At 38.4% G+C, this 7,741-nt stretch overlaps 1 long non-coding RNA gene across 1 annotated transcript; it reads right to left on the bottom strand.

Annotated features, from left to right (window-relative positions):
• Positions 1–3,458: 3,458 nt before the first annotated feature.
• On the bottom strand, positions 3,459–3,933 carry LOC106083361 (uncharacterized). Its single transcript, XR_001220635.2, has 2 exons — positions 3,697–3,933; positions 3,459–3,627 (listed from the first exon to the last, which is right to left on the bottom strand). It is a non-coding gene; the product is annotated as an uncharacterized LOC106083361 (long non-coding RNA).
• Between the last annotated feature and the right edge of the window lie 3,808 nt (positions 3,934–7,741).

The raw sequence follows: 7,741 nt of genomic DNA, 5'->3' as shown, positions 1-7,741 counted from the left end.
GTCTAAACTAAGATGTTCAAATAAAAAGAGGAAGCACCACACCTACCTGTAGGAAGCCTTCTCGCCTGGTGTTCTGGCGAGGATTATGCCCTCCCTCTGGAGTCGGAGCTCCACCATAGCAACTTTCAAGTCAGTTGCCCCGTACCTACCTCTCCATCTTATCACCCCCTTCCTATCTCCTTCTTCTCCAGATCTACATGATCTCGGTTAAAGACCTTGTTTTCATCAAACGTTATAAACATTTCCAAGTACGTTTCTTTATTGAAAAAAAAAAACAATTATCATTGATTCAAATTGATAAAAAAAACATCATGAAAAAACTCTTGCATAGATATTGGACTTTACATTAAGATCAAGGAAAGAGTAACCAATATATCAACACAAAATTTCACAGGAATCATTTAATTTTACTACGAACATTAAAATTAGCAAAGAATTACATTCGATCTCAGTCGAATCTAATGGTCTATAGATCTTCTTCTTTTGGGGCGTCTGCCGCCGAGTAAGTTAGGCTGTGCCCACAATGGCAGCTTACTCCGTCTGTCCGTCTATGTCCGTCCGAATATTGTAAAGTTCAAGGTAAGTAAAAGGGTATTACAAAAAAAAATATAAGGGTATTTGGAATTAGTTTTCCTTTTTTATCTGTTTTTTTCCTCTTCTTCTTTTTAGGCCTTTACCACGCCCAAAAGGACGGCATCTTCAGGGTACTGTTTTGGAACCAAAATCCCTATGGAGACTTCCTACCTGCCTAGAAAGAGCTCTTTCTATTGGGGAAGGGTAAATACCACATAATACTGTCGATGGTATAATCAAAGATAAGTATCCTTAAAGAAAAATGCCTGCCTTTTCCAAAAACTAATTTCCTTTTTTCTCTTTTATTTTTAGATAATCTGTACGTCCGTCTGTCCAAATGTTTAATTTTAAGTTAAGGGTCTATGTAAGCCGTCACCTGGAGCACTGCGGTCTGCGATTGCTGTTTGAAGGAGGTCCCACGCTGGTGCAGAGGAGATGAGCCCTTGGTGAGCAGCGTTTTCTTTACTTTTAATTCAAACTTTCGTTTAGTTTAAGCTTTAGCCAGTAATTTAGTTTTTTTTTTGTTCAGGAAAAGCTAATAATTCAGTTTTTCTAGAGGAAATTATAATTCACTTTTATCTCTTTAAGGTTAGCATAAGAGTAGGGTTTAAGAATAGTTTTAAGCATAGTTTTTACTATAACTTTAAAGTTGATTGGTAATTCAGTTTGTAAGATTTCTTTTTTTTGTTTCTTTTTGTTTAGTTGTTAGAAGTTCCGTTTCTTTATTGAAAAAAAAACAATTATCATTGATTCAAATTGATAAAAAAAAACATCATGAAAAAACTCTTGCATAGATATTGGACTTTACATTAAGATCAAGGAAAGAGTAACCAATATATCAACACAAAATTTCACAGGAATCATTTAATTTTACTACGAACATTAAAATTAGCAAAGAATTACATTCGATCTCAGTCGAATCTAATGGTCTATAGATCTTCTTCTTTTGGGGCGTCTGCCGCCGAGTAAGTTAGGCTGTGCCCACAATGGCAGCTTACTCCGTCTGTCCGTCTATGTCCGTCCGAATATTGTAAAGTTCAAGGTAAGTAAAAGGGTATTACAAAAAAAATAAAAGGGTATTTGGAATTAGTTTTCCTTTTTTTATCTGTTTTTTTCCTCTTCTTCTTTTTAGGCCTTTACCACGCCCAAAAGGACGGCATCTTCAGGGTACTGTTTTGGAACCAAAATCCCTATGGAGACTTCCTACCTGCCTAGAGAGAGCTCTTTCTATTGGGGAAGGGTAAATACCACATAATACTGTCGATGGTATAATCAAAGATAAGTATCCTTAAAGAAAAATGCCTGCCTTTTCCAAAAACTAATTTCCTTTTTTCTCTTTTATTTTTAGATAATCTGTACGTCCGTCTGTCCAAATGTTTAATTTTAAGTTAAGGGTATATGTAAGCCGTCACCTGGAGCACTGCGGTCTGCGATTGCTGTTTGAAGGAGGTCCCACGCTGGTGCAGAGGAGATGAGCCGTTGGTGAGCAGCGTTTTCTTTACTTTTAATTAAAATTTTCGTTTAGTTTAAGCTTTAGCCAGTAATTTAGTTTTTTTTGTTCAGGAAAAGCTAATAATTCAGTTTTTCTAGAGGAAATTATAATCCACTTTTATCTCTTTAAGGTTAGCATAAGAGTAGGTTTTAAGAATAGTTTTTAAGCATAGTTTTTACTATAACTTTAAAGTTGATTGGTAATTCAGTTTGTAAGATTTCTTTTTTTTTTTTCTTTTTGTTTAGTTGTTAGAAGTTCCTTTTTTCCCCCCAGCAATAAAGGAATCAAAATATTCTGACTTGGTTTTCTTTTTTTCTTTTCATTAATTTTGGAATTCAGTTCATAATTTAAAAACAGTGCCTTTTCAATTTTAGGCTTTTAGAGGCTTCACCCCACTATGGGATTATTCTTCTGTGTCTTCATACACTTGCTATGCAGTTCTTATAGCAACACAGAACAACAACACTACACGCCGTTGGCTGCACTTCTATTTTTTCTCTGCTTGTTAGGCTCACTTTTAGTTGTCTTCTCAGCTCACCTCCGGCTTGCTGCACGTCTCAAAAGGAAAAGAAAGATTTTCTTTCCTAGGCTAGTGGCCTATGTTGTCATTTTGTCCATCATGGCGCTCTTCCCAGCCAGAACTTCCTCTGATGGGTCAAATGACAACACAACACCAACTGTCCTACTGTCAATCAGGCAGGGTTCGTGGTTCATGCCCAAGCAACTGATTATGTTCGGCAATTGCCCGCTAGGTGTCGCTTTGGGGGATTTTGCCAATTTTCGTTGTTTGTGTTATCGTTCTTAACTATAACACACACATACAAACAAAACTCGTTGACAGATAGTGCACTTCGCGAGAAATATTGTACTCAGCTGTTTACGGTATACAACCTGGTAATTATGTCATGCTTATAAGTTAAAAAAGCAAAACTTTCCAAAAGCCTTTGCCAGCATCTAACACTTCCCCGTAGGAAATGTCAATAGTATATCTATACTGACTTAGTATTGACTTTGTTGCCAGATCTATAGACAAATTGTACCCAAGACCACGCTTTTTGCTATAGACATATTATATTACCTTGTCATTCAGAAGTCAGTAGTGGCATTGTCATATATAGAGACATTGCGGGATATATGGGACATTGTCAATAGTATGTCAGTAGGGACATTATATAGACATGTTTAATAATTAGTCCGTAATTTTCGAACTTTTAACTCAATTTCAAAACTAGCCGAATAAGGCATTAAAAGAAGCTTAGACTTTTATTTATTTGTTTAAAATATATATTCAGTAAAAAAAACTTTTATAAAAAGGAAATCTTTGGATGCCGGTTGCGTTCAGCATTATAAACAATTATTATCTTTTTCTGCCTGTCTAATAAATACAAACAAGAATCTTAGATTTTATTTATTTGTTTAAAATATTTATACAGTAAAAAAAACGTTTATAAAAAGGAAATCTTTGGATAGCTGCCAAATGATCCGTCAAACATTGCTGTGTCGAAATACCTGATGCCGGTTGCGTTCAGCATTATCACCAATAATTATCTTCTTCTGCCTGTCTATTAAATACAAACAAGAAGTTTAAATTGGTGTCTAGAATATGTACCAGAATAAAGTTACAAACTTACATTTTGGTCAGCTCATGCACTAATTAGCATCACTTGCTTAATTTGTAAATTTTGTTTTCGTAAAGATTTTTCAGCCAGCAATATTACTTTCAACAAAAAATTGAGAAAATGATTAAAAAGAAAATAAATTATAGTTTGTCACCTGTCAATAAAAATAATGTAGACAAGATTGTGGACAGTTTGGTAATAATGTCACAAGCATAGTAGACAAAAATGATGACTTAGGGACACTTAATCCCAGACTTCCTAGAGGGTTGTATCAAAATAATATTGTAATTGCAAGACCAAAAGCACAGCACTATCCTTCACAATCACTATAACTTCGTACAGATTTATTACAATAGCTTGCTAGAAAGTAATTTTTTTTATTTATTTTAGAAGTATATTTATTTACAAAATCTTTCTTATTTATGCATCCACAAATGCTTAATTTTTTCCATCCGGAATAAGTACATGTGAGCAAGATCACTAACAAACACTAAGTTACAATTATAAGTTTGGCGATCGCGTTTATTTTATGTAAAAAAACGATTTGTTGCGTAGCGACTGTGGCTGTGCTCTTTTGAGCGTCGTGAAATGTAAATTTTTATTAGATGAAAAATCAAGGAAATGCTGCAACGTCTCATCATCTTTCCCGCATGCCCTACACATCCTATCACTTGCCGCATCGATTTTAGATAAGTGAGCTCGTAGTCTTATGTGTCTCGTCATGATACCAATAGCTATACTGACCTCCTTCTCACTTCCTTTCAGTAATAGCCTCGTCTTCTCACGATCTGGATCCCGCCATAGGATTTTCGCCGTCCTATCGACCGTTTCAATGCTCCACAGTATTGTATGTGTATGACGAATACGCCCACGCCCTTAACTCGGACTGCGTCGACCCGAAAGGCTTCGCGTTAACCAAGTTTCCTCTGACCTTCACCGCTCTTTAATTTCTCCTTATTCCATTATGGCCTGGCACCCAAACGACGCGGATTTTACCATTCTCAAAGAAGGCGTTAATTTCCTTCTTACACTGCAAGACTCTTCGTGGCCTTATCGTCATGGTTGTTATTGCCCTTATGGCAATTTTACTGTCCGTAAAGATGTTCACACTCGACGTCCTCGTGTTAGTACCACACCACTTCACGCATTCCGTGATCGCCCGGATCTCAGTCTGCAGGACCGTCAGGCAGTCTAAAACAGATTTCAGTCCTTGGGTTCTCAATGTAGACCCCCAGGCGCAATCTGTCCTCTAGCTTTGATCCATCCGTGTAACATGATCTTCCAGATGGCAATACTAGGGTTCCGTCAATCCAAGACTGTGCCACTGGCAGCAGTGCCTCGCACTTGATCTCAAGGTTCAGCTCAGGTATCCGATCGGAAACCCCTCCATTCCCTCCAGGTTTCCTATGGTCGCCTCGATTATAACGCTATGTTATGAGCTGCCCCCATTCTCAATCAATTCTCCCATCGCTTTAAGTCTCATAGCCATAGTGGCTGCCTCACACTTAATCTGTATGTCAATGGGTCGGATATCTAGAATAGTCTTCAGTGCCCTAGTGGGCGTGGTCCTCATCGCTCTGCCTATGCCAAGACAACATGTTTTCTGAACCTGTTGTGTGTTCCTTATGTTGCACTTTTTCTCCATAGCAGTCCACCAAACTACTGAGGCGAATGTAAGTATTGGTCTAATAACGCTCCTGTAGAGCCAGCGGACTATTCTCGGTCTACATAGTGCCCAACATCTGTGAGCTTTCGCAGTACGCTCCTGAATGCGACACTTCCAATTCAGTTTCCTGTCCAAGATCACCCCTAAGAACCTTAATTTTCCTCGTGAACAGGCATATTTCATTGAGACCTCTGGGTCTAGCCCAGTCATATGCCATATACAAGACCCTTTCGGCCGTTATGCATAGCTGGTTCAGATCTTTACAGCTTAGAAGTATTATAACATCATCTGCGTAGCAGACGGGCTCATATCCCTCCTCAGTCAGCATCCGTAATAGGTCATTTATGGTGGTCACCCATAGGAGTGGCCATAAAATGTCCCCCTGTGGCGGTTGGTGTACTCTCTGAAGTCGAACCAATCGGTCTTCTTCTGATTGATAAACGTCCAGCGCTCAGAGGTTATGAAGTCATGTGGTCGGTCGAAGGTAGGACTTTTGGAGGTTGTCTGATCCCAAAGAAATGACAGCTTACCGCGATATGTCACTCAAGAGATCAGGGGACGCCATAGAAATGTTTGGCGAGCTGCTGCACCTCCACGTAATCCTTGTGGGGGCATCCTCCTTCACAGTGGAAAATCTGCTCTGCCAAAACTATGCCCCGCTGGTCGTTACTTATGGGCGAATGCCAGGAAACGTGATGTACACTAAAGTCTCCTAGAACCAGACGATTATGGCCAGACAGTAGCCCACTTATATCGGGCTTGTAAGCTTGGTCATTAACTGGGTCACAACTACCAATTAGCGGTATGTACATGATGTATAGCTCTATCTCGGCAGTACCGGACCTGATTGTTATCCCCATGCACTCCATGTAGATGGGATGGGTCTAAATCACGAAGGCCAATCCCCCACTTCCATTTCTTAAGCGATCTTTGCGTAGCACATTGTACCCGTGACAATTGTGCAGGCTGCAGGTGTTGGTCAGCTTTGTCTCCTAGATCGCTGTAACTAATATTTTCTTCCGACTAATTTTATGAGTCGTCGTTATATCTCGTCGATGTTGCCCGCAGACCTACAATTCAATTGCAAGAAAGATACACGTCCCGGCACTGATCCGGCAATATTGGGGCAGGGGTGCTGCGGTAGCATATATTACCTAACGCGAGAAGTTGGTGGCTCACATAGTATGACGACGAGGACACATAAGGAGACGACAAAGACGCTTGTGCCTCACTGCTGTTTATGTTTGCACAGTACCTTGCCAAATATTCAGTGTGACTATATTCCCATAGTGACGTAAGACCAGAGCAAGATCGGAAATGTACAAACTCCATGCACCGGTTACACCTAACCAACACCTGCCGATAATGAAGGCGGTTCTGGCAAACGAAACAGAACCAGGGTAATTTTCTGTTGGCTCTTGATATTACATTTGACGACATTAATATTAATAATTATATTAATTTGACATCTTACCCGTTTGAAGAAACAAATCCAGTAGTGATATCAGCCAGTAATCAGCAAGAGGGGGAAGAAGAATATAATGCTAACGAAAACTAATATAATGCTGGATCCAATGATAAGGAATTTCTGAACAGTGAAGGTGAAGGTCAAAAGGTTGAACACGATTTGTAAGATGAAGAAGTTGTAACCAGGAACGGTGATGAGGCTGAAGTCCAACAACAAAGCGAAGTGTGAAGAAGTGGCAGAGTTTCAAAAATGCCCTATAAATTTTTAGATTATTTAACAGGGTTCAATGCTGAATGGGTTCGCAATAATATTCCTGTAGAATTTGAAGAAATCTATGAATTATTATCAATAAAGAAAAATAATGTTTGGATCATAGTAAAGATTTTGTCAAATACAAAACTATTGAAATCGAAATGAGTGTTCCGTCGTAAAGTGGATGAAAATCGTACATTGACTAAGTACAAAGCCAGACTTGTCGTTAAGGGTTATCTACAAGAGAATGAAGTCAATTATTTTTTTTACCTATGCGCCGGTAGAAAATTTGCCTATTTAAGAACCGTATTGACTGTGGGTATTCATATTGGATTCAAGTTCTATTAACTAGATGTGGAAACTGTATTCCTTTATTGTAACTTAAAAGAGGATATACATATGTTTGGATCTTCCTGAAGGAATTGAAAAGAAAAAGGGTTTATGTTGCAAGTTGTCAAAATTCCTGGATGTCCATAAACAATCACCAAAATGTTGGAACAATAAATTTAACAAATATATAATTTCACTTGGGTTCACACGATCGGAGTACGATTATTGTCTTTATGTTAGGATAAATAAGACTACTAAAGATGCAATATCGTAGTATTATACGTAGATGGTTAACTTTTTGTTGGAAATGATTCTGAGAGCATTTAAGATCTAAAATCAAG

This window comes from Stomoxys calcitrans, chromosome 3 (genome assembly GCF_963082655.1).
Source record: "Stomoxys calcitrans chromosome 3, idStoCalc2.1, whole genome shotgun sequence".
In the NCBI taxonomy this organism is placed as follows: Eukaryota; Metazoa; Arthropoda; class Insecta; order Diptera; family Muscidae; genus Stomoxys; species Stomoxys calcitrans.
Note: the sequence above shows the minus strand (reverse complement) of the source record. Positions and strands in the feature narration are given on the sequence as shown.